This window comes from Astyanax mexicanus, chromosome 18 (assembly GCF_023375975.1).
Source record: "Astyanax mexicanus isolate ESR-SI-001 chromosome 18, AstMex3_surface, whole genome shotgun sequence".
NCBI lineage: Eukaryota > Metazoa > Chordata > Actinopteri > Characiformes > Acestrorhamphidae > Astyanax > Astyanax mexicanus.
Genome location: NC_064425.1, coordinates 34,340,208 through 34,361,923, shown reverse-complemented (window position 1 = coordinate 34,361,923; position 21,716 = coordinate 34,340,208). Strand labels below are relative to the sequence as shown.

General features: G+C 50.8%; 39 non-coding genes across 39 annotated transcripts; all 39 read left to right on the top strand.

Annotated features, from left to right (window-relative positions):
* The first annotated feature begins 474 nt into the window (after window positions 1-474).
* LOC125783740 (U6 spliceosomal RNA) lies at window positions 475-581 on the top strand. The gene has a single exon (XR_007426460.1). It is a non-coding gene; the product is annotated as a U6 spliceosomal RNA (small nuclear RNA).
* Window positions 582-859: 278 nt separating this feature from the next.
* LOC125783347 (U1 spliceosomal RNA) lies at window positions 860-1,023 on the top strand. The gene has a single exon (XR_007426068.1). It is a non-coding gene; the product is annotated as a U1 spliceosomal RNA (small nuclear RNA).
* Window positions 1,024-1,581: 558 nt separating this feature from the next.
* Window positions 1,582-1,688, top strand: LOC125783739 (U6 spliceosomal RNA). The gene has a single exon (XR_007426459.1). It is a non-coding gene; the product is annotated as a U6 spliceosomal RNA (small nuclear RNA).
* A 278-nt stretch (window positions 1,689-1,966) lies between these two features.
* On the top strand, window positions 1,967-2,130 carry LOC125783346 (U1 spliceosomal RNA). Its single transcript, XR_007426067.1, has one exon. It is a non-coding gene; the product is annotated as a U1 spliceosomal RNA (small nuclear RNA).
* Window positions 2,131-2,688: 558 nt separating this feature from the next.
* On the top strand, window positions 2,689-2,795 carry LOC125783738 (U6 spliceosomal RNA). The gene has a single exon (XR_007426458.1). It is a non-coding gene; the product is annotated as a U6 spliceosomal RNA (small nuclear RNA).
* Window positions 2,796-3,073: 278 nt separating this feature from the next.
* LOC125783345 (U1 spliceosomal RNA) lies at window positions 3,074-3,237 on the top strand. The gene has a single exon (XR_007426066.1). It is a non-coding gene; the product is annotated as a U1 spliceosomal RNA (small nuclear RNA).
* Window positions 3,238-3,795: 558 nt separating this feature from the next.
* LOC125783737 (U6 spliceosomal RNA) lies at window positions 3,796-3,902 on the top strand. The gene has a single exon (XR_007426457.1). It is a non-coding gene; the product is annotated as a U6 spliceosomal RNA (small nuclear RNA).
* Window positions 3,903-4,180: 278 nt separating this feature from the next.
* LOC125783344 (U1 spliceosomal RNA) lies at window positions 4,181-4,344 on the top strand. Its single transcript, XR_007426065.1, has one exon. It is a non-coding gene; the product is annotated as a U1 spliceosomal RNA (small nuclear RNA).
* A 558-nt stretch (window positions 4,345-4,902) lies between these two features.
* Window positions 4,903-5,009, top strand: LOC125783736 (U6 spliceosomal RNA). The gene has a single exon (XR_007426456.1). It is a non-coding gene; the product is annotated as a U6 spliceosomal RNA (small nuclear RNA).
* A 278-nt stretch (window positions 5,010-5,287) lies between these two features.
* LOC125783343 (U1 spliceosomal RNA) lies at window positions 5,288-5,451 on the top strand. Its single transcript, XR_007426064.1, has one exon. It is a non-coding gene; the product is annotated as a U1 spliceosomal RNA (small nuclear RNA).
* A 558-nt stretch (window positions 5,452-6,009) lies between these two features.
* On the top strand, window positions 6,010-6,116 carry LOC125783735 (U6 spliceosomal RNA). Its single transcript, XR_007426455.1, has one exon. It is a non-coding gene; the product is annotated as a U6 spliceosomal RNA (small nuclear RNA).
* Window positions 6,117-6,394: 278 nt separating this feature from the next.
* On the top strand, window positions 6,395-6,558 carry LOC125783342 (U1 spliceosomal RNA). The gene has a single exon (XR_007426063.1). It is a non-coding gene; the product is annotated as a U1 spliceosomal RNA (small nuclear RNA).
* A 558-nt stretch (window positions 6,559-7,116) lies between these two features.
* Window positions 7,117-7,223, top strand: LOC125783733 (U6 spliceosomal RNA). The gene has a single exon (XR_007426453.1). It is a non-coding gene; the product is annotated as a U6 spliceosomal RNA (small nuclear RNA).
* Window positions 7,224-7,501: 278 nt separating this feature from the next.
* LOC125783340 (U1 spliceosomal RNA) lies at window positions 7,502-7,665 on the top strand. The gene has a single exon (XR_007426061.1). It is a non-coding gene; the product is annotated as a U1 spliceosomal RNA (small nuclear RNA).
* A 558-nt stretch (window positions 7,666-8,223) lies between these two features.
* On the top strand, window positions 8,224-8,330 carry LOC125783732 (U6 spliceosomal RNA). The gene has a single exon (XR_007426452.1). It is a non-coding gene; the product is annotated as a U6 spliceosomal RNA (small nuclear RNA).
* A 278-nt stretch (window positions 8,331-8,608) lies between these two features.
* On the top strand, window positions 8,609-8,772 carry LOC125783496 (U1 spliceosomal RNA). The gene has a single exon (XR_007426219.1). It is a non-coding gene; the product is annotated as a U1 spliceosomal RNA (small nuclear RNA).
* A 558-nt stretch (window positions 8,773-9,330) lies between these two features.
* LOC125783731 (U6 spliceosomal RNA) lies at window positions 9,331-9,437 on the top strand. The gene has a single exon (XR_007426451.1). It is a non-coding gene; the product is annotated as a U6 spliceosomal RNA (small nuclear RNA).
* Window positions 9,438-9,715: 278 nt separating this feature from the next.
* Window positions 9,716-9,879, top strand: LOC125783487 (U1 spliceosomal RNA). The gene has a single exon (XR_007426210.1). It is a non-coding gene; the product is annotated as a U1 spliceosomal RNA (small nuclear RNA).
* A 558-nt stretch (window positions 9,880-10,437) lies between these two features.
* On the top strand, window positions 10,438-10,544 carry LOC125783919 (U6 spliceosomal RNA). Its single transcript, XR_007426639.1, has one exon. It is a non-coding gene; the product is annotated as a U6 spliceosomal RNA (small nuclear RNA).
* Window positions 10,545-10,822: 278 nt separating this feature from the next.
* Window positions 10,823-10,986, top strand: LOC125783499 (U1 spliceosomal RNA). The gene has a single exon (XR_007426222.1). It is a non-coding gene; the product is annotated as a U1 spliceosomal RNA (small nuclear RNA).
* A 558-nt stretch (window positions 10,987-11,544) lies between these two features.
* On the top strand, window positions 11,545-11,651 carry LOC125783730 (U6 spliceosomal RNA). The gene has a single exon (XR_007426450.1). It is a non-coding gene; the product is annotated as a U6 spliceosomal RNA (small nuclear RNA).
* A 278-nt stretch (window positions 11,652-11,929) lies between these two features.
* Window positions 11,930-12,093, top strand: LOC125783339 (U1 spliceosomal RNA). Its single transcript, XR_007426060.1, has one exon. It is a non-coding gene; the product is annotated as a U1 spliceosomal RNA (small nuclear RNA).
* Window positions 12,094-12,651: 558 nt separating this feature from the next.
* On the top strand, window positions 12,652-12,758 carry LOC125783942 (U6 spliceosomal RNA). The gene has a single exon (XR_007426662.1). It is a non-coding gene; the product is annotated as a U6 spliceosomal RNA (small nuclear RNA).
* A 278-nt stretch (window positions 12,759-13,036) lies between these two features.
* On the top strand, window positions 13,037-13,200 carry LOC125783472 (U1 spliceosomal RNA). Its single transcript, XR_007426195.1, has one exon. It is a non-coding gene; the product is annotated as a U1 spliceosomal RNA (small nuclear RNA).
* A 558-nt stretch (window positions 13,201-13,758) lies between these two features.
* Window positions 13,759-13,865, top strand: LOC125783729 (U6 spliceosomal RNA). The gene has a single exon (XR_007426449.1). It is a non-coding gene; the product is annotated as a U6 spliceosomal RNA (small nuclear RNA).
* Window positions 13,866-14,143: 278 nt separating this feature from the next.
* LOC125783338 (U1 spliceosomal RNA) lies at window positions 14,144-14,307 on the top strand. Its single transcript, XR_007426059.1, has one exon. It is a non-coding gene; the product is annotated as a U1 spliceosomal RNA (small nuclear RNA).
* A 559-nt stretch (window positions 14,308-14,866) lies between these two features.
* On the top strand, window positions 14,867-14,973 carry LOC125783728 (U6 spliceosomal RNA). The gene has a single exon (XR_007426448.1). It is a non-coding gene; the product is annotated as a U6 spliceosomal RNA (small nuclear RNA).
* A 278-nt stretch (window positions 14,974-15,251) lies between these two features.
* Window positions 15,252-15,415, top strand: LOC125783337 (U1 spliceosomal RNA). Its single transcript, XR_007426058.1, has one exon. It is a non-coding gene; the product is annotated as a U1 spliceosomal RNA (small nuclear RNA).
* Window positions 15,416-15,973: 558 nt separating this feature from the next.
* Window positions 15,974-16,080, top strand: LOC125783727 (U6 spliceosomal RNA). The gene has a single exon (XR_007426447.1). It is a non-coding gene; the product is annotated as a U6 spliceosomal RNA (small nuclear RNA).
* Window positions 16,081-16,358: 278 nt separating this feature from the next.
* On the top strand, window positions 16,359-16,522 carry LOC125783336 (U1 spliceosomal RNA). The gene has a single exon (XR_007426057.1). It is a non-coding gene; the product is annotated as a U1 spliceosomal RNA (small nuclear RNA).
* Window positions 16,523-17,080: 558 nt separating this feature from the next.
* Window positions 17,081-17,187, top strand: LOC125783726 (U6 spliceosomal RNA). Its single transcript, XR_007426446.1, has one exon. It is a non-coding gene; the product is annotated as a U6 spliceosomal RNA (small nuclear RNA).
* Window positions 17,188-17,465: 278 nt separating this feature from the next.
* Window positions 17,466-17,629, top strand: LOC125783335 (U1 spliceosomal RNA). Its single transcript, XR_007426056.1, has one exon. It is a non-coding gene; the product is annotated as a U1 spliceosomal RNA (small nuclear RNA).
* A 558-nt stretch (window positions 17,630-18,187) lies between these two features.
* LOC125783725 (U6 spliceosomal RNA) lies at window positions 18,188-18,294 on the top strand. The gene has a single exon (XR_007426445.1). It is a non-coding gene; the product is annotated as a U6 spliceosomal RNA (small nuclear RNA).
* A 278-nt stretch (window positions 18,295-18,572) lies between these two features.
* Window positions 18,573-18,736, top strand: LOC125783572 (U1 spliceosomal RNA). The gene has a single exon (XR_007426295.1). It is a non-coding gene; the product is annotated as a U1 spliceosomal RNA (small nuclear RNA).
* A 558-nt stretch (window positions 18,737-19,294) lies between these two features.
* LOC125783941 (U6 spliceosomal RNA) lies at window positions 19,295-19,401 on the top strand. Its single transcript, XR_007426661.1, has one exon. It is a non-coding gene; the product is annotated as a U6 spliceosomal RNA (small nuclear RNA).
* A 278-nt stretch (window positions 19,402-19,679) lies between these two features.
* On the top strand, window positions 19,680-19,843 carry LOC125783494 (U1 spliceosomal RNA). The gene has a single exon (XR_007426217.1). It is a non-coding gene; the product is annotated as a U1 spliceosomal RNA (small nuclear RNA).
* A 558-nt stretch (window positions 19,844-20,401) lies between these two features.
* On the top strand, window positions 20,402-20,508 carry LOC125783927 (U6 spliceosomal RNA). Its single transcript, XR_007426647.1, has one exon. It is a non-coding gene; the product is annotated as a U6 spliceosomal RNA (small nuclear RNA).
* Window positions 20,509-20,786: 278 nt separating this feature from the next.
* Window positions 20,787-20,950, top strand: LOC125783554 (U1 spliceosomal RNA). The gene has a single exon (XR_007426277.1). It is a non-coding gene; the product is annotated as a U1 spliceosomal RNA (small nuclear RNA).
* A 558-nt stretch (window positions 20,951-21,508) lies between these two features.
* LOC125783724 (U6 spliceosomal RNA) lies at window positions 21,509-21,615 on the top strand. The gene has a single exon (XR_007426444.1). It is a non-coding gene; the product is annotated as a U6 spliceosomal RNA (small nuclear RNA).
* The last annotated feature ends 101 nt before the right edge of the window (window positions 21,616-21,716 follow it).

Below are 21,716 nucleotides of genomic sequence, written 5' to 3'. Positions count from 1 at the left end.
TTCCTTGCCGTAGAAAACGGGGGTGCCTTGTGACCCACGCTTTGGAGATCTGCCCCAGTGTCAAGCTCAGGTCAGACTTGCTGATGTTTTCCCAGTAGGCATATTCCTGTGAAAAAAAAGAAGTGGAATGGTAGCTCCAAAAGCTTGGAATTCATAGATCTGACCAGCACCTTCCTATGACATTCTTCAATGCAGCTCAGTCATTGCTTCTCAGCTCATGCTTGATTTCATTTAGTCACCTGGCATCCAAAGAACCTTCTTCTGCGTTCGAAGGTAGAAAATGTGCTATGTATACTAAGTACTGCCCCGTGTGAAACAAAAAAGCGTCACTGGAGTCCAAAGTGGGGAGGGCTTGACACTCCCAGCCTGTGAGGTGTCAAGAGGACACCTGATAAGCCTCTGAGGCCTGCCCTCTTGCAGAAACCCTGTTGAGGCGCGGAATGGTATATGGGAGAGACGTGGGCCACGTGGAGCGTGCTTGCTACGGCAGCACATATACTAAAATTGGATCGATACAGAGAAGATTAGCATGGCCCCTGCGAAAGGATGACACGCAAATCCGTGAGGCGCTCCTTGTTTTGTTCCGTCTAACGGAAAGTACGGCCCATGTCAGCATCTGCCCCGTAATGTCTTGAGATTGCTTTGCAAAAGCATGAGAAATGCTCGCAAGGCCTGCTAAGTAAATGCCCTGTCAGAGTCAAAGAGGTCGCTAGACGCAAGGACTCCGCGAGAGCCTTTAGTTCAGGATGAGAGGCGGGGCTACGATCTCATCAAGCCCCTCCCCTCAAGAATTACACCATCACCCTCTTCCTGCATTAGCTGCGGTCAGGATGAGCATTCCCCAAAAACAACAACTTTCATACTTACCTGGCAGGGGTGATACCATGATCAGAAAGGTGGTTCGCCCAGAGCGAGGCTCAGCCATTGCACTCGGGCTGTGCTGACCTTTGCGAATTCCCCAAATGCGGGAATCTCGACTGCATAATTTCTGGTAGTGGGGGACTGCGTGCGCGCTCTCCCCTGACGTGCTTCTGTGACCAATGTAGAGTTGTGTTTCTGCGGCTTTGTGTTTGGCTGAGCAAAGTGTTGGGAAAGCAGCTGTAGGCGTTCCTTGCCGTAGAAAACGGGGGTGCCTTGTGACCCACGCTTTGGAGATCTGCCCCAGTGTCAAGCTCAGGTCAGACTTGCTGATGTTTTCCCAGTAGGCATATTCCTGTGAAAAAAAAGAAGTGGAATGGTAGCTCCAAAAGCTTGGAATTCATAGATCTGACCAGCACCTTCCTATGACATTCTTCAATGCAGCTCAGTCATTGCTTCTCAGCTCATGCTTGATTTCATTTAGTCACCTGACATCCAAAGAACCTTCTTCTGCGTTCGAAGGTAGAAAATGTGCTATGTATACTAAGTACTGCCCCGTGTGAAACAAAAAAGCGTCACTGGAGTCCAAAGTGGGGAGGGCTTGACACTCCCAGCCTGTGAGGTGTCAAGAGGACACCTGATAAGCCTCTGAGGCCTGCCCTCTTGCAGAAACCCTGTTGAGGCGCGGAATGGTATATGGGAGAGACGTGGGCCACGTGGAGCGTGCTTGCTACGGCAGCACATATACTAAAATTGGATCGATACAGAGAAGATTAGCATGGCCCCTGCGAAAGGATGACACGCAAATCCGTGAGGCGCTCCTTGTTTTGTTCCGTCTAACGGAAAGTACGGCCCATGTCAGCATCTGCCCCGTAATGTCTTGAGATTGCTTTGCAAAAGCATGAGAAATGCTCGCAAGGCCTGCTAAGTAAATGCCCTGTCAGAGTCAAAGAGGTCGCTAGACGCAAGGACTCCGCGAGAGCCTTTAGTTCAGGATGAGAGGCGGGGCTACGATCTCATCAAGCCCCTCCCCTCAAGAATTACACCATCACCCTCTTCCTGCATTAGCTGCGGTCAGGATGAGCATTCCCCAAAAACAACAACTTTCATACTTACCTGGCAGGGGTGATACCATGATCAGAAAGGTGGTTCGCCCAGAGCGAGGCTCAGCCATTGCACTCGGGCTGTGCTGACCTTTGCGAATTCCCCAAATGCGGGAATCTCGACTGCATAATTTCTGGTAGTGGGGGACTGCGTGCGCGCTCTCCCCTGACGTGCTTCTGTGACCAATGTAGAGTTGTGTTTCTGCGGCTTTGTGTTTGGCTGAGCAAAGTGTTGGGAAAGCAGCTGTAGGCGTTCCTTGCCGTAGAAAACGGGGGTGCCTTGTGACCCACGCTTTGGAGATCTGCCCCAGTGTCAAGCTCAGGTCAGACTTGCTGATGTTTTCCCAGTAGGCATATTCCTGTGAAAAAAAAGAAGTGGAATGGTAGCTCCAAAAGCTTGGAATTCATAGATCTGACCAGCACCTTCCTATGACATTCTTCAATGCAGCTCAGTCATTGCTTCTCAGCTCATGCTTGATTTCATTTAGTCACCTGGCATCCAAAGAACCTTCTTCTGCGTTCGAAGGTAGAAAATGTGCTATGTATACTAAGTACTGCCCCGTGTGAAACAAAAAAGCGTCACTGGAGTCCAAAGTGGGGAGGGCTTGACACTCCCAGCCTGTGAGGTGTCAAGAGGACACCTGATAAGCCTCTGAGGCCTGCCCTCTTGCAGAAACCCTGTTGAGGCGCGGAATGGTATATGGGAGAGACGTGGGCCACGTGGAGCGTGCTTGCTACGGCAGCACATATACTAAAATTGGATCGATACAGAGAAGATTAGCATGGCCCCTGCGAAAGGATGACACGCAAATCCGTGAGGCGCTCCTTGTTTTGTTCCGTCTAACGGAAAGTACGGCCCATGTCAGCATCTGCCCCGTAATGTCTTGAGATTGCTTTGCAAAAGCATGAGAAATGCTCGCAAGGCCTGCTAAGTAAATGCCCTGTCAGAGTCAAAGAGGTCGCTAGACGCAAGGACTCCGCGAGAGCCTTTAGTTCAGGATGAGAGGCGGGGCTACGATCTCATCAAGCCCCTCCCCTCAAGAATTACACCATCACCCTCTTCCTGCATTAGCTGCGGTCAGGATGAGCATTCCCCAAAAACAACAACTTTCATACTTACCTGGCAGGGGTGATACCATGATCAGAAAGGTGGTTCGCCCAGAGCGAGGCTCAGCCATTGCACTCGGGCTGTGCTGACCTTTGCGAATTCCCCAAATGCGGGAATCTCGACTGCATAATTTCTGGTAGTGGGGGACTGCGTGCGCGCTCTCCCCTGACGTGCTTCTGTGACCAATGTAGAGTTGTGTTTTTGCGGCTTTGTGTTTGGCTGAGCAAAGTGTTGGGAAAGCAGCTGTAGGCGTTCCTTGCCGTAGAAAACGGGGGTGCCTTGTGACCCACGCTTTGGAGATCTGCCCCAGTGTCAAGCTCAGGTCAGACTTGCTGATGTTTTCCCAGTAGGCATATTCCTGTGAAAAAAAAGAAGTGGAATGGTAGCTCCAAAAGCTTGGAATTCATAGATCTGACCAGCACCTTCCTATGACATTCTTCAATGCAGCTCAGTCATTGCTTCTCAGCTCATGCTTGATTTCATTTAGTCACCTGGCATCCAAAGAACCTTCTTCTGCGTTCGAAGGTAGAAAATGTGCTATGTATACTAAGTACTGCCCCGTGTGAAACAAAAAAGCGTCACTGGAGTCCAAAGTGGGGAGGGCTTGACACTCCCAGCCTGTGAGGTGTCAAGAGGACACCTGATAAGCCTCTGAGGCCTGCCCTCTTGCAGAAACCCTGTTGAGGCGCGGAATGGTATATGGGAGAGACGTGGGCCACGTGGAGTGTGCTTGCTACGGCAGCACATATACTAAAATTGGATCGATACAGAGAAGATTAGCATGGCCCCTGCGAAAGGATGACACGCAAATCCGTGAGGCGCTCCTTGTTTTGTTCCGTCTAACGGAAAGTACGGCCCATGTCAGCATCTGCCCCGTAATGTCTTGAGATTGCTTTGCAAAAGCATGAGAAATGCTCGCAAGGCCTGCTAAGTAAATGCCCTGTCAGAGTCAAAGAGGTCGCTAGACGCAAGGACTCCGCGAGAGCCTTTAGTTCAGGATGAGAGGCGGGGCTACGATCTCATCAAGCCCCTCCCCTCAAGAATTACACCATCACCCTCTTCCTGCATTAGCTGCGGTCAGGATGAGCATTCCCCAAAAACAACAACTTTCATACTTACCTGGCAGGGGTGATACCATGATCAGAAAGGTGGTTCGCCCAGAGCGAGGCTCAGCCATTGCACTCGGGCTGTGCTGACCTTTGCGAATTCCCCAAATGCGGGAATCTCGACTGCATAATTTCTGGTAGTGGGGGACTGCGTGCGCGCTCTCCCCTGACGTGCTTCTGTGACCAATGTAGAGTTGTGTTTCTGCGGCTTTGTGTTTGGCTGAGCAAAGTGTTGGGAAAGCAGCTGTAGGCGTTCCTTGCCGTAGAAAACGGGGGTGCCTTGTGACCCACGCTTTGGAGATCTGCCCCAGTGTCAAGCTCAGGTCAGACTTGCTGATGTTTTCCCAGTAGGCATATTCCTGTGAAAAAAAAGAAGTGGAATGGTAGCTCCAAAAGCTTGGAATTCATAGATCTGACCAGCACCTTCCTATGACATTCTTCAATGCAGCTCAGTCATTGCTTCTCAGCTCATGCTTGATTTCATTTAGTCACCTGGCATCCAAAGAACCTTCTTCTGCGTTCGAAGGTAGAAAATGTGCTATGTATACTAAGTACTGCCCCGTGTGAAACAAAAAAGCGTCACTGGAGTCCAAAGTGGGGAGGGCTTGACACTCCCAGCCTGTGAGGTGTCAAGAGGACACCTGATAAGCCTCTGAGGCCTGCCCTCTTGCAGAAACCCTGTTGAGGCGCGGAATGGTATATGGGAGAGACGTGGGCCACGTGGAGCGTGCTTGCTACGGCAGCACATATACTAAAATTGGATCGATACAGAGAAGATTAGCATGGCCCCTGCGAAAGGATGACACGCAAATCCGTGAGGCGCTCCTTGTTTTGTTCCGTCTAACGGAAAGTACGGCCCATGTCAGCATCTGCCCCGTAATGTCTTGAGATTGCTTTGCAAAAGCATGAGAAATGCTCGCAAGGCCTGCTAAGTAAATGCCCTGTCAGAGTCAAAGAGGTCGCTAGACGCAAGGACTCCGCGAGAGCCTTTAGTTCAGGATGAGAGGCGGGGCTACGATCTCATCAAGCCCCTCCCCTCAAGAATTACACCATCACCCTCTTCCTGCATTAGCTGCGGTCAGGATGAGCATTCCCCAAAAACAACAACTTTCATACTTACCTGGCAGGGGTGATACCATGATCAGAAAGGTGGTTCGCCCAGAGCGAGGCTCAGCCATTGCACTCGGGCTGTGCTGACCTTTGCGAATTCCCCAAATGCGGGAATCTCGACTGCATAATTTCTGGTAGTGGGGGACTGCGTGCGCGCTCTCCCCTGACGTGCTTCTGTGACCAATGTAGAGTTGTGTTTCTGCGGCTTTGTGTTTGGCTGAGCAAAGTGTTGGGAAAGCAGCTGTAGGCGTTCCTTGCCGTAGAAAACGGGGGTGCCTTGTGACCCACGCTTTGGAGATCTGCCCCAGTGTCAAGCTCAGGTCAGACTTGCTGATGTTTTCCCAGTAGGCATATTCCTGTGAAAAAAAAGAAGTGGAATGGTAGCTCCAAAAGCTTGGAATTCATAGATCTGACCAGCACCTTCCTATGACATTCTTCAATGCAGCTCAGTCATTGCTTCTCAGCTCATGCTTGATTTCATTTAGTCACCTGGCATCCAAAGAACCTTCTTCTGCGTTCGAAGGTAGAAAATGTGCTATGTATACTAAGTACTGCCCCGTGTGAAACAAAAAAGCGTCACTGGAGTCCAAAGTGGGGAGGGCTTGACACTCCCAGCCTGTGAGGTGTCAAGAGGACACCTGATAAGCCTCTGAGGCCTGCCCTCTTGCAGAAACCCTGTTGAGGCGCGGAATGGTATATGGGAGAGATGTGGGCCACGTGGAGCGTGCTTGCTACGGCAGCACATATACTAAAATTGGATCGATACAGAGAAGATTAGCATGGCCCCTGCGAAAGGATGACACGCAAATCCGTGAGGCGCTCCTTGTTTTGTTCCGTCTTACGGAAAGTACGGCCCATGTCAGCATCTGCCCCGTAATGTCTTGAGATTGCTTTGCAAAAGCATGAGAAATGCTCGCAAGGCCTGCTAAGTAAATGCCCTGTCAGAGTCAAAGAGGTCGCTAGACGCAAGGACTCCGCGAGAGCCTTTAGTTCAGGATGAGAGGCGGGGCTACGATCTCATCAAGCCCCTCCCCTCAAGAATTACACCATCACCCTCTTCCTGCATTAGCTGCGGTCAGGATGAGCATTCCCCAAAAACAACAACTTTCATACTTACCTGGCAGGGGTGATACCATGATCAGAAAGGTGGTTCGCCCAGAGCGAGGCTCAGCCATTGCACTCGGGCTGTGCTGACCTTTGCGAATTCCCCAAATGCGGGAATCTCGACTGCATAATTTCTGGTAGTGGGGGACTGCGTGCGCGCTCTCCCCTGACGTGCTTCTGTGACCAATGTAGAGTTGTGTTTCTGCGGCTTTGTGTTTGGCTGAGCAAAGTGTTGGGAAAGCAGCTGTAGGCGTTCCTTGCCGTAGAAAACGGGGGTGCCTTGTGACCCACGCTTTGGAGATCTGCCCCAGTGTCAAGCTCAGGTCAGACTTGCTGATGTTTTCCCAGTAGGCATATTCCTGTGAAAAAAAAGAAGTGGAATGGTAGCTCCAAAAGCTTGGAATTCATAGATCTGACCAGCACCTTCCTATGACATTCTTCAATGCAGCTCAGTCATTGCTTCTCAGCTCATGCTTGATTTCATTTAGTCACCTGGCATCCAAAGAACCTTCTTCTGCGTTCGAAGGTAGAAAATGTGCTATGTATACTAAGTACTGCCCCGTGTGAAACAAAAAAGCGTCACTGGAGTCCAAAGTGGGGAGGGCTTGACACTCCCAGCCTGTGAGGTGTCAAGAGGACACCTGATAAGCCTCTGAGGCCTGCCCTCTTGCAGAAACCCTGTTGAGGCGCGGAATGGTATATGGGAGAGACGTGGGCCACGTGGAGCGTGCTTGCTACGGCAGCACATATACTAAAATTGGATCGATACAGAGAAGATTAGCATGGCCCCTGCGAAAGGATGACACGCAAATCCGTGAGGCGCTCCTTGTTTTGTTCCGTCTAACGGAAAGTACGGCCCATGTCAGCATCTGCCCCGTAATGTCTTGAGATTGCTTTGCAAAAGCATGAGAAATGCTCGCAAGGCCTGCTAAGTAAATGCCCTGTCAGAGTCAAAGAGGTCGCTAGACGCAAGGACTCCGCGAGAGCCTTTAGTTCAGGATGAGAGGCGGGGCTACAATCTCATCAAGCCCCTCCCCTCAAGAATTACACCATCACCCTCTTCCTGCATTAGCTGCGGTCAGGATGAGCATTCCCCAAAAACAACAACTTTCATACTTACCTGGCAGGGGTGATACCATGATCAGAAAGGTGGTTCGCCCAGAGCGAGGCTCAGCCATTGCACTCGGGCTGTGCTGACCTTTGCGAATTCCCCAAATGCGGGAATCTCGACTGCATAATTTCTGGTAGTGGGGGACTGCGTGCGCGCTCTCCCCTGACGTGCTTCTGTGACCAATGTAGAGTTGTGTTTCTGCGGCTTTGTGTTTGGCTGAGCAAAGTGTTGGGAAAGCAGCTGTAGGCGTTCCTTGCCGTAGAAAACGGGGGTGCCTTGTGACCCACGCTTTGGAGATCTGCCCCAGTGTCAAGCTCAGGTCAGACTTGCTGATGTTTTCCCAGTAGGCATATTCCTGTGCAAAAAAAGAAGTGGAATGGTAGCTCCAAAAGCTTGGAATTCATAGATCTGACCAGCACCTTCCTATGACATTCTTCAATGCAGCTCAGTCATTGCTTCTCAGCTCATGCTTGATTTCATTTAGTCACCTGGCATCCAAAGAACCTTCTTCTGCGTTCGAAGGTAGAAAATGTGCTATGTATACTAAGTACTGCCCCGTGTGAAACAAAAAAGCGTCACTGGAGTCCAAAGTGGGGAGGGCTTGACACTCCCAGCCTGTGAGGTGTCAAGAGGACACCTGATAAGCCTCTGAGGCCTGCCCTCTTGCAGAAACCCTGTTGAGGCGCGGAATGGTATATGGGAGAGACGTGGGCCACGTGGAGCGTGCTTGCTACGGCAGCACATATACTAAAATTGGATCGATACAGAGAAGATTAGCATGGCCCCTGCGAAAGGATGACACGCAAATCCGTGAGGCGCTCCTTGTTTTGTTCCGTCTAACGGAAAGTACGGCCCATGTCAGCATCTGCCCCGTAATGTCTTGAGATTGCTTTGCAAAAGCATGAGAAATGCTCGCAAGGCCTGCTAAGTAAATGCCCTGTCAGAGTCAAAGAGGTCGCTAGACGCAAGGACTCCGCGAGAGCCTTTAGTTCAGGATGAGAGGCGGGGCTACGATCTCATCAAGCCCCTCCCCTCAAGAATTACACCATCACCCTCTTCCTGCATTAGCTGCGGTCAGGATGAGCATTCCCCAAAAACAACAACTTTCATACTTACCTGGCAGGGGTGATACCATGATCAGAAAGGTGGTTCGCCCAGAGCGAGGCTCAGCCATTGTACTCGGGCTGAGCTGACCTTTGCGAATTCCCCAAATGCGGGAATCTCGACTGCATAATTTCTGGTAGTGGGGGACTGCGTGCGCGCTCTCCCCTGACGTGCTTCTGTGACCAATGTAGAGTTGTGTTTCTGCGGCTTTGTGTTTGGCTGAGCAAAGTGTTGGGAAAGCAGCTGTAGGCGTTCCTTGCCGTAGAAAACGGGGGTGCCTTGTGACCCACGCTTTGGAGATCTGCCCCAGTGTCAAGCTCAGGTCAGACTTGCTGATGTTTTCCCAGTAGGCATATTCCTGTGAAAAAAAAGAAGTGGAATGGTAGCTCCAAAAGCTTGGAATTCATAGATCTGACCAGCACCTTCCTATGACATTCTTCAATGCAGCTCAGTCATTGCTTCTCAGCTCATGCTTGATTTCATTTAGTCACCTGGCATCCAAAGAACCTTCTTCTGCGTTCGAAGGTAGAAAATGTGCTATGTATACTAAGTACTGCCCCGTGTGAAACAAAAAAGCGTCACTGGAGTCCAAAGTGGGGAGGGCTTGACACTCCCAGCCTGTGAGGTGTCAAGAGGACACCTGATAAGCCTCTGAGGCCTGCCCTCTTGCAGAAACCCTGTTGAGGCGCGGAATGGTATATGGGAGAGACGTGGGCCACGTGGAGCGTGCTTGCTACGGCAGCACATATACTAAAATTGGATCGATACAGAGAAGATTAGCATGGCCCCTGCGAAAGGATGACACGCAAATCCGTGAGGCGCTCCTTGTTTTGTTCCGTCTAACGGAAAGTACGGCCCATGTCAGCATCTGCCCCGTAATGTCTTGAGATTGCTTTGCAAAAGCATGAGAAATGCTCGCAAGGCCTGCTAAGTAAATGCCCTGTCAGAGTCAAAGAGGTCGCTAGACGCAAGGACTCCGCGAGAGCCTTTAGTTCAGGATGAGAGGCGGGGCTACGATCTCATCAAGCCCCTCCCCTCAAGAATTACACCATCACCCTCTTCCTGCATTAGCTGCGGTCAGGATGAGCATTCCCCAAAAACAACAACTTTCATACTTACCTGGCAGGGGAGATACCATGATCAGAAAGGTGGTTCGCCCAGAGCGAGGCTCAGCCATTGCACTCGGGCTGTGCTGACCTTTGCGAATTCCCCAAATGGGGGAATCTCGACTGCATAATTTCTGGTAGTGGGGGACTGCGTGCGCGCTCTCCCCTGACGTGCTTCTGTGACCAATGTAGAGTTGTGTTTCTGCGGCTTTGTGTTTGGCTGAGCAAAGTGTTGGGAAAGCAGCTGTAGGCGTTCCTTGCCGTAGAAAACGGGGGTGCCTTGTGACCCACGCTTTGGAGATCTGCCCCAGTGTCAAGCTCAGGTCAGACTTGCTGATGTTTTCCCAGTAGGCATATTCCTGTGAAAAAAAAGAAGTGGAATGGTAGCTCCAAAAGCTTGGAATTCATAGATCTGACCAGCACCTTCCTATGACATTCTTCAATGCAGCTCAGTCATTGCTTCTCAGCTCATGCTTGATTTCATTTAGTCACCTGGCATCCAAAGAACCTTCTTCTGCGTTCGAAGGTAGAAAATGTGCTATGTATACTAAGTACTGCCCCGTGTGAAACAAAAAAGCGTCACTGGAGTCCAAAGTGGGGAGGGCTTGACACTCCCAGCCTGTGAGGTGTCAAGAGGACACCTGATAAGCCTCTGAGGCCTGCCCTCTTGCAGAAACCCTGTTGAGGCGCGGAATGGTATATGGGAGAGACGTGGGCCACGTGGAGCGTGCTTGCTACGGCAGCACATATACTAAAATTGGATCGATACAGAGAAGATTAGCATGGCCCCTGCGAAAGGATGACACGAAAATCCGTGAGGCGCTCCTTGTTTTGTTCCGTCTAACGGAAAGTACGGCCCATGTCAGCATCTGCCCCGTAATGTCTTGAGATTGCTTTGCAAAAGCATGAGAAATGCTCGCAAGGCCTGCTAAGTAAATGCCCTGTCAGAGTCAAAGAGGTCGCTAGACGCAAGGACTCCGCGAGAGCCTTTAGTTCAGGATGAGAGGCGGGGCTACGATCTCATCAAGCCCCTCCCCTCAAGAATTACACCATCACCTTCTTCCTGCATTAGCTGCGGTCAGGATGAGCATTCCCCAAAAACAACAACTTTCATACTTACCTGGCAGGGGTGATACCATGATCAGAAAGGTGGTTCGCCCAGAGCGAGGCTCAGCCATTGCACTCGGGCTGTGCTGACCTTTGCGAATTCCCCAAATGCGGGAATCTCGACTGCATAATTTCTGGTAGTGGGGGACTGCGTGCGCGCTCTCCTCTGACGTGCTTCTGTGACCAATGTAGAGTTGTGTTTCTGCGGCTTTGTGTTTGGCTGAGCAAAGTGTTGGGAAAGCAGCTGTAGGCGTTCCTTGCCATAGAAAACGGGGGTGCCTTGTGACCCACGCTTTGGAGATCTGCCCCAGTGTCAAGCTCAGGTCAGACTTGCTGATGTTTTCCCAGTAGGCATATTCCTGTGAAAAAAAAGAAGTGGAATGGTAGCTCCAAAAGCTTGGAATTCATAGATCTGACCAGCACCTTCCTATGACATTCTTCAATGCAGCTCAGTCATTGCTTCTCAGCTCATGCTTGATTTCATTTAGTCACCTGGCATCCAAAGAACCTTCTTCTGCGTTCGAAGGTAGAAAATGTGCTATGTATACTAAGTACTGCCCCGTGTGAAACAAAAAAGCGTCACTGGAGTCCAAAGTGGGGAGGGCTTGACACTCCCAGCCTGTGAGGTGTCAAGAGGACACCTGATAAGCCTCTGAGGCCTGCCCTCTTGCAGAAACCCTGTTGAGGCGCGGAATGGTATATGGGAGAGACGTGGGCCACGTGGAGCGTGCTTGCTACGGCAGCACATATACTAAAATTGGATCGATACAGAGAAGATTAGCATGGCCCCTGCGAAAGGATGACACGCAAATCCGTGAGGCGCTCCTTGTTTTGTTCCGTCTAACGGAAAGTACGGCCCATGTCAGCATCTGCCCCGTAATGTCTTGAGATTGCTTTGCAAAAGCATGAGAAATGCTCGCAAGGCCTGCTAAGTAAATGCCCTGTCAGAGTCAAAGAGGTCGCTAGACGCAAGGACTCCGCGAGAGCCTTTAGTTCAGGATGAGAGGCGGGGCTACGATCTCATCAAGCCCCTCCCCTCAAGAATTACACCATCACCCTCTTCCTGCATTAGCTGCGGTCAGGATGAGCATTCCCCAAAAACAACAACTTTCATACTTACCTGGCAGGGGTGATACCATGATCAGAAAGGTGGTTCGCCCAGAGCGAGGCTCAGCCATTGCACTCGGGCTGTGCTGACCTTTGCGAATTCCCCAAATGCGGGAATCTCGACTGCATAATTTCTGGTAGTGGGGGACTGCGTGCGCGCTCTCCCCTGACGTGCTTCTGTGACCAATGTAGAGTTGTGTTTCTGCGGCTTTGTGTTTGGCTGAGCAAAGTGTTGGGAAAGCAGCTGTAGGCGTTCCTTGCCGTAGAAAACGGGGGTGCCTTGTGACCCACGCTTTGGAGATCTGCCCCAGTGTCAAGCTCAGGTCAGACTTGCTGATGTTTTCCCAGTAGGCATATTCCTGTGAAAAAAAAGAAGTGGAATGGTAGCTCCAAAAGCTTGGAATTCATAGATCTGACCAGCACCTTCCTATGACATTCTTCAATGCAGCTCAGTCATTGCTTCTCAGCTCATGCTTGATTTCATTTAGTCACCTGGCATCCAAAGAACCTTCTTCTGCGTTCGAAGGTAGAAAATGTGCTATGTATACTAAGTACTGCCCCGTGTGAAACAAAAAAGCGTCACTGGAGTCCAAAGTGGGGAGGGCTTGACACTCCCAGCCTGTGAGGTGTCAAGAGGACACCTGATAAGCCTCTGAGGCCTGCCCTCTTGCAGAAACCCTGTTGAGGCGCGGAATGGTATATGGGAGAGACGTGGGCCACGTGGAGCATGCTTGCTACGGCAGCACATATACTAAAATTGGATCGATACAGAGAAGATTAGCATGGCCCCTGCGAAAGGATGACACGCAAATCCGTGAGGCGCTCCTTGTTTTGTTCCGTCTAACGGAAAGTACGGCCCATGTCAGCATCTGCCCCGTAATGTCTTGAGATTGCTTTGCAAAAGCATGAGAAATGCTCGCAAGGCCTGCTAAGTAAATGCCCTGTCAGAGTCAAAGAGGTCGCTAGACGCAAGGACTCCGCGAGAGCCTTTAGTTCAGGATGAGAGGCGGGGCTACGATCTCATCAAGCCCCTCCCCTCAAGAATTACACCATCACCCTCTTCCTGCATTAGCTGCGGTCAGGATGAGCATTCCCCAAAAACAACAACTTTCATACTTACCTGGCAGGGGTGATACCATGATCAGAAAGGTGGTTCGCCCAGAGCGAGGCTCAGCCATTGCACTCGGGCTGTGCTGACCTTTGCGAATTCCCCAAACGCGGGAATCTCGACTGCATAATTTCTGGTAGGGGGGGACTGCGTGCGCGCTCTCCCCTGACGTGCTTCTGTGACCAATGTAGAGTTGTGTTTCTGCGGCTTTGTGTTTGGCTGAGCAAAGTGTTGGGAAAGCAGCTATAGGCGTTCCTTGCCGTAGAAAACGGGGGTGCCTTGTGACCCACGCTTTGGAGATCTGCCCCAGTGTCAAGCTCAGGTCAGACTTGCTGATGTTTTCCCAGTAGGCATATTCCTGTGAAAAAAAAGAAGTGGAATGGTAGCGCCAAAAGCTTGGAATTCATAGATCTGACCAGCACCTTCCTATGACATTCTTCAATGCAGCTCAGTCATTGCTTCTCAGCTCATGCTTGATTTCATTTAGTCACCTGGCATCCAAAGAACCTTCTTCTGCGTTCGAAGGTAGAAAATGTGCTATGTATACTAAGTACTGCCCCGTGTGAAACAAAAAAGCGTCACTGGAGTCCAAAGTGGGGAGGGCTTGACACTCCCAGCCTGTGAGGTGTCAAGAGGACACCTGATAAGCCTCTGAGGCCTGCCCTCTTGCAGAAACCCTGTTGAGGCGCGGAATGGTATATGGGAGAGACGTGGGCCACGTGGAGCGTGCTTGCTACGGCAGCACATATACTAAAATTGGATCGATACAGAGAAGATTAGCATGGCCCCTGCGAAAGGATGACACGCAAATCCGTGAGGCGCTCCTTGTTTTGTTCCGTCTAACGGAAAGTATGGCCCATGTCAGCATCTGCCCCGTAATGTCTTGAGATTGCTTTGCAAAAGCATGAGAAATGCTCGCAAGGCCTGCTAAGTAAATGCCCTGTCAGAGTCAAAGAGGTCGCTAGACGCAAGGACTCCGCGAGAGCCTTTAGTTCAGGATGAGAGGCGGGGCTACGATCTCATCAAGCCCCTCCCCTCAAGAATTACACCATCACCCTCTTCCTGCATTAGCTGCGGTCAGGATGAGCATTCCCCAAAAACAACAACTTTCATACTTACCTGGCAGGGGTGATACCATGATCAGAAAGGTGGTTCGCCCAGAGCGAGGCTCAGCCATTGCACTCGGGCTGTGCTGACCTTTGCGAATTCCCCAAATGCGGGAATCTCGACTGCATAATTTCTGGTAGTGGGGGACTGCGTGCGCGCTCTCCCCTGACGTGCTTCTGTGACCAATGTAGAGTTGTGTTTCTGCGGCTTTGTGTTTGGCTGAGCAAAGTGTTGGGAAAGCAGCTGTAGGCGTTCCTTGCCGTAGAAAACGGGGGTGCCTTGTGACCCACGCTTTGGAGATCTGCCCCAGTGTCAAGCTCAGGTCAGACTTGCTGATGTTTTCCCAGTAGGCATATTCCTGTGAAAAAAAAAGAAGTGGAATGGTAGCTCCAAAAGCTTGGAATTCATAGATCTGACCAGCACCTTCCTATGACATTCTTCAATGCAGCTCAGTCACTGCTTCTCAGCTCATGCTTGATTTCATTTAGTCACCTGGCATCCAAAGAACCTTCTTCTGCGTTCGAAGGTAGAAAATGTGCTATGTATACTAAGTACTGCCCCGTGTGAAACAAAAAAGCGTCACTGGAGTCCAAAGTGGGGAGGGCTTGACACTCCCAGCCTGTGAGGTGTCAAGAGGACACCTGATAAGCCTCTGAGGCCTGCCCTCTTGCAGAAACCCTGTTGAGGAGCGGAATGGTATATGGGAGAGACGTGGGCCACGTGGAGCGTGCTTGCTACGGCAGCACATATACTAAAATTGGATCGATACAGAGAAGATTAGCATGGCCCCTGCGAAAGGATGACACGCAAATCCGTGAGGCGCTCCTTGTTTTGTTCCGTCTAACGGAAAGTACGGCCCATGTCAGCATCTGCCCCGTAATGTCTTGAGATTGCTTTGCAAAAGCATGAGAAATGCTCGCAAGGCCTGCTAAGTAAATGCCCTGTCAGAGTCAAAGAGGTCGCTAGACGCAAGGACTCCGCGAGAGCCTTTAGTTCAGGATGAGAGGCGGGGCTACGATCTCATCAAGCCCCTCCCCTCAAGAATTACACCATCACCCTCTTCCTGCATTAGCTGCGGTCAGGATGAGCATTCCCCAAAAACAACAACTTTCATACTTACCTGGCAGGGGTGATACCATGATCAGAAAGGTGGTTCGCCCAGAGCGAGGCTCAGCCATTGCACTCGGGCTGTGCTGACCTTTGCGAATTCCCCAAATGCGGGAATCTCGACTGCATAATTTCTGGTAGTGGGGGACTGCGTGCGCGCTCTCCCCTGACGTGCTTCTGTGACCAATGTAGAGTTGTGTTTCTGCGGCTTTTTGTTTGGCTGAGCAAAGTGTTGGGAAAGCAGCTGTAGGCGTTCCTTGCCGTAGAAAACGGGGGTGCCTTGTGACCCACGCTTTGGAGATCTGCCCCAGTGTCAAGCTCAGGTCAGACTTGCTGATGTTTTCCCAGTAGGCATATTCCTGTGAAAAAAAAGAAGTGGAATGGTAGCTCCAAAAGCTTGGAATTCATAGATCTGACCAGCACCTTCCTATGACATTCTTCAATGCAGCTCAGTCACTGCTTCTCAGCTCATGCTTGATTTCATTTAGTCACCTGGCATCCAAAGAACCTTCTTCTGCGTTCGAAGGTAGAAAATGTGCTATGTATACTAAGTACTGCCCCGTGTGAAACAAAAAAGCGTCACTGGAGTCCAAAGTGGGGAGGGCTTGACACTCCCAGCCTGTGAGGTGTCAAGAGGACACCTGATAAGCCTCTGAGGCCTGCCCTCTTGCAGAAACCCTGTTGAGGCGCGGAATGGTATATGGGAGAGACGTGGGCCACGTGGAGCGTGCTTGCTACGGCAGCACATATACTAAAATTGGATCGATACAGAGAAGATTAGCATGGCCCCTGCGAAAGGATGACACGCAAATCCGTGAGGCGCTCCTTGTTTTGTTCCGTCTAACGGAAAGTACGGCCCATGTCAGCATCTGCCCCGTAATGTCTTGAGATTGCTTTGCAAAAGCATGAGAAATGCTCGCAAGGCCTGCTAAGTAAATGCCCTGTCAGAGTCAAAGAGGTCGCTAGACGCAAGGACTCCGCGAGAGCCTTTAGTTCAGGATGAGAGGCGGGGCTACGATCTCATCAAGCCCCTCCCCTCAAGAATTACACCATCACCCTCTTCCTGCATTAGCTGCGGTCAGGATGAGCATTCCCCAAAAACAACAACTTTCATACTTACCTGGCAGGGGTGATACCATGATCAGAAAGGTGGTTCGCCCAGAGCGAGGCTCAGCCATTGCACTCGGGCTGTGCTGACCTTTGCGAATTCCCCAAATGCGGGAATCTCGACTGCATAATTTCTGGTAGTGGGGGACTGCGTGCGCGCTCTCCCCTGACGTGCTTCTGTGACCAATGTAGAATTGTGTTTCTGCGGCTTTGTGTTTGGCTGAGCAAAGTGTTGGGAAAGCAGCTGTAGGCGTTCCTTGCCGTAGAAAACGGGGGTGCCTTGTGACCCACGCTTTGGAGATCTGCCCCAGTGTCAAGCTCAGGTCAGACTTGCTGATGTTTTCCCAGTAGGCATATTCCTGTGAAAAAAAAGAAGTGGAATGGTAGCTCCAAAAGCTTGGAATTCATAGATCTGACCAGCACCTTCCTATGACATTCTTCAATGCAGCTCAGTCATTGCTTCTCAGCTCATGCTTGATTTCATTTAGTCACCTGGCATCCAAAGAACCTTCTTCTGCGTTCGAAGGTAGAAAATGTGCTATGTATACTAAGTACTGCCCCGTGTGAAACAAAAAAGCGTCACTGGAGTCCAAAGTGGGGAGGGCTTGACACTCCCAGCCTGTGAGGTGTCAAGAGGACACCTGATAAGCCTCTGAGGCCTGCCCTCTTGCAGAAACCCTGTTGAGGCGCGGAATGGTATATGGGAGAGACGTGGGCCACGTGGAGCGTGCTTGCTACGGCAGCACATATACTAAAATTGGATCGATACAGAGAAGATTAGCATGGCCCCTGCGAAAGGATGACACGCAAATCCGTGAGGCGCTCCTTGTTTTGTTCCGTCTAACGGAAAGTACGGCCCATGTCAGCATCTGCCCCGTAATGTCTTGAGATTGCTTTGCAAAAGCATGAGAAATGCTCGCAAGGCCTGCTAAGTAAATGCCCTGTCAGAGTCAAAGAGGTCGCTAGACGCAAGGACTCCGCGAGAGCCTTTAGTTCAGGATGAGAGGCGGGGCTACGATCTCATCAAGCCCCTCCCCTCAAGAATTACACCATCACCCTCTTCCTGCATTAGCTGCGGTCAGGATGAGCATTCCCCAAAAACAACAACTTTCATACTTACCTGGCAGGGGTGATACCATGATCAGAAAGGTGGTTCGCCCAGAGCGAGGCTCAGCCATTGCACTCGGGCTGTGCTGACCTTTGCGAATTCCCCAAATGCGGGAATCTCGACTGCATAATTTCTGGTAGTGGGGGACTGCGTGCGCGCTCTCCCCTGACGTGCTTCTGTGACCAATGTAGAATTGTGTTTCTGCGGCTTTGTGTTTGGCTGAGCAAAGTGTTGGGAAAGCAGCTGTAGGCGTTCCTTGCCGTAGAAAACGGGGGTGCCTTGTGACCCACGCTTTGGAGATCTGCCCCAGTGTCAAGCTCAGGTCAGACTTGCTGATGTTTTCCCAGTAGGCATATTCCTGTGAAAAAAAAGAAGTGGAATGGTAGCTCCAAAAGCTTGGAATTCATAGATCTGACCAGCACCTTCCTATGACATTCTTCAATGCAGCTCAGTCATTGCTTCTCAGCTCATGCTTGATTTCATTTAGTCACCTGGCATCCAAAGAACCTTCTTCTGCGTTCGAAGGTAGAAAATGTGCTATGTATACTAAGTACTGCCCCGTGTGAAACAAAAAAGCGTCACTGGAGTCCAAAGTGGGGAGGGCTTGACACTCCCAGCCTGTGAGGTGTCAAGAGGACACCTGATAAGCCTCTGAGGCCTGCCCTCTTGCAGAAACCCTGTTGAGGCGCGGAATGGTATATGGGAGAGACGTGGGCCACGTGGAGCGTGCTTGCTACGGCAGCACATATACTAAAATTGGATCGATACAGAGAAGATTAGCATGGCCCCTGCGAAAGGATGACACGCAAATCCGTGAGGCGCTCCTTGTTTTGTTCCGTCTTACGGAAAGTACGGCCCATGTCAGCATCTGCCCCGTAATGTCTTGAGATTGCTTTGCAAAAGCATGAGAAATGCTCGCAAGGCCTGCTAAGTAAATGCCCTGTCAGAGTCAAAGAGGTCGCTAGACGCAAGGACTCCGCGAGAGCCTTTAGTTCAGGATGAGAGGCGGGGCTACGATCTCATCAAGCCCCTCCCCTCAAGAATTACACCATCACCCTCTTCCTGCATTAGCTGCGGTCAGGATGAGCATTCCCCAAAAATAACAACTTTCATACTTACCTGGCAGGGGTGATACCATGATCAGAAAGGTGGTTCGCCCAGAGCGAGGCTCAGCCATTGCACTCGGGCTGTGCTGACCTTTGCGAATTCCCCAAATGCGGGAATCTCGGCCGCATAGTTTCTGGTAGTGGGGGACTGCGTGCGCGCTCTCCCCTGACGTGCTTCTGTGACCAATGTAGAGTTGTGTTTCTGCGGCTTTGTGTTTGGCTGAGCAAAGTGTTGGGAAAGCAGCTGTAGGCGTTCCTTGCCGTAGAAAACGGGGGTGCCTTGTGACCCACGCTTTGGAGATCTGCCCCAGTGTCAAGCTCAGGTCAGACTTGCTGATGTTTTCCCAGTAGGCATATTCCTGTGAAAAAAAAGAAGTGGAATGGTAGCTCCAAAAGCTTGGAATTCATAGATCTGACCAGCACCTTCCTATGACATTCTTCAATGCAGCTCAGTCATTGCTTCTCAGCTCATGCTTGATTTCATTTAGTCACCTGGCATCCAAAGAACCTTCTTCTGCGTTCGAAGGTAGAAAATGTGCTATGTATACTAAGTACTGCCCCGTGTGAAACAAAAAAGCGTCACTGGAGTCCAAAGTGGGGAGGGCTTGACACTCCCAGCCTGTGAGGTGTCAAGAGGACACCTGATAAGCCTCTGAGGCCTGCCCTCTTGCAGAAACCCTGTTGAGGCGCGGAATGGTATATGGGAGAGACGTGGGCCACGTGGAGCATGCTTGCTACGGCAGCACATATACTAAAATTGGATCGATACAGAGAAGATTAGCATGGCCCCTGCGAAAGGATGACACGCAAATCCGTGAGGCGCTCCTTGTTTTGTTCCGTCTAACGGAAAGTACGGCCCATGTCAGCATCTGCCCCGTAATGTCTTGAGATTGCTTTGCAAAAGCATGAGAAATGCTCGCAAGGCCTGCTAAGTAAATGCCCTGTCAGAGTCAAAGAGGTCGCTAGACGCAAGGACTCCGCGAGAGCCTTTAGTTCAGGATGAGAGGCGGGGCTACGATCTCATCAAGCCCCTCCCCTCAAGAATTACACCATCACCCTCTTCCTGCATTAGCTGCGGTCAGGATGAGCATTCCCCAAAAACAACAACTTTCATACTTACCTGGCAGGGGTGATACTATGATCAGAAAGGTGGTTCGCCCAGAGCGAGGCTCAGCCATTGCACTCGGGCTGTGCTGACCTTTGCGAATTCCCCAAATGCGGGAATCTCGACTGCATAATTTCTGGTAGTGGGGGACTGCGTGCGCGCTCTCCCCTGACGTGCTTCTGTGACCAATGTAGAATTGTGTTTCTGCGGCTTTGTGTTTGGCTGAGCAAAGTGTTGGGAAAGCAGCTGTAGGCGTTCCTTGCCGTAGAAAACGGGGGTGCCTTGTGACCCACGCTTTGGAGATCTGCCCCAGTGTCAAGCTCAGGTCAGACTTGCTGATGTTTTCCCAGTAGGCATATTCCTGTGAAAAAAAAGAAGTGGAATGGTAGCTCCAAAAGCTTGGAATTCATAGATCTGACCAGCACCTTCCTATGACATTCTTCAATGCAGCTCAGTCATTGCTTCTCAGCTCATGCTTGATTTCATTTAGTCACCTGGCATCCAAAGAACCTTCTTCTGCGTTCGAAGGTAGAAAATGTGCTATGTATACTAAGTACTGCCCCGTGTGAAACAAAAAAGCGTCACTGGAGTCCAAAGTGGGGAGGGCTTGACACTCCCAGCCTGTGAGGTGTCAAGAGGACACCTGATAAGCCTCTGAGGCCTGCCCTCTTGCAGAAACCCTGTTGAGGCGCGGAATGGTATATGGGAGAGACGTGGGCCACGTGGAGCGTGCTTGCTACGGCAGCACATATACTAAAATTGGATCGATACAGAGAAGATTAGCATGGCCCCTGCGAAAGGATGACACGCAAATCCGTGAGGGGCTCCTTGTTTTGTTCCGTCTAACGGAAAGTACGGCCCATGTCAGCATCTGCCCCGTAATGTCTTGAGATTGCTTTGCAAAAGCATGAGAAATGCTCGCAAGGCCTGCTAAGTAAATGCCCTGTCAGAGTCAAAGAGGTCGCTAGACGCAAGGACTCCGCGAGAGCCTTTAGTTCAGGATGAGAGGCGGGGCTACGATCTCATCAAGCCCCTCCCCTCAAGAATTACACCATCACCCTCTTCCTGCATTAGCTGCGGTCAGGATGAGCATTCCCCAAAAATAACAACTTTCATACTTACCTGGCAGGGGTGATACCATGATCAGAAAGGTGGTTCGCCCAGAGCGAGGCTCAGCCATTGCACTCGGGCTGTGCTGACCTTTGCGAATTCCCCAAATGCGGGAATCTCGGCCGCATAATTTCTGGTAGTGGGGGACTGCGTGCGCGCTCTCCCCTGACGTGCTTCTGTGACCAATGTAGAGTTGTGTTTCTGCGGCTTTGTGTTTGGCTGAGCAAAGTGTTGGGAAAGCAGCTGTAGGCGTTCCTTGCCGTAGAAAACGGGGGTGCCTTGTGACCCACGCTTTGGAGATCTGCCCCAGTGTCAAGCTCAGGTCAGACTTGCTGATGTTTTCCCAGTAGGCATATTCCTGTGAAAAAAAAGAAGTGGAATGGTAGCTCCAAAAGCTTGGAATTCATAGATCTGACCAGCACCTTCCTATGACATTCTTCAATGCAGCTCAGTCATTGCTTCTCAGCTCATGCTTGATTTCATTTAGTCACCTGGCATCCAAAGAACCTTCTTCTGCGTTCGAAGGTAGAAAATGTGCTATGTATACTAAGTACTGCCCCGTGTGAAACAAAAAAGCGTCACTGGAGTCCAAAGTGGGGAGGGCTTGACACTCCCAGCCTGTGAGGTGTCAAGAGGACACCTGATAAGCCTCTGAGGCCTGCCCTCTTGCAGAAACCCTGTTGAGGCGCGGAATGGTATATGGGAGAGACGTGGGCCACGTGGAGCGTGCTTGCTACGGCAGCACATATACTAAAATTGGATCGATACAGAGAAGATTAGCATGGCCCCTGCGAAAGGATGACACGCAAATCCGTGAGGCGCTCCTTGTTTTGTTCCGTCTAACGGAAAGTACGGCCCATGTCAGCATCTGCCCCGTAATGTCTTGAGATTGCTTTGCAAAAGCATGAGAAATGCTCACAAGGCCTGCTAAGTA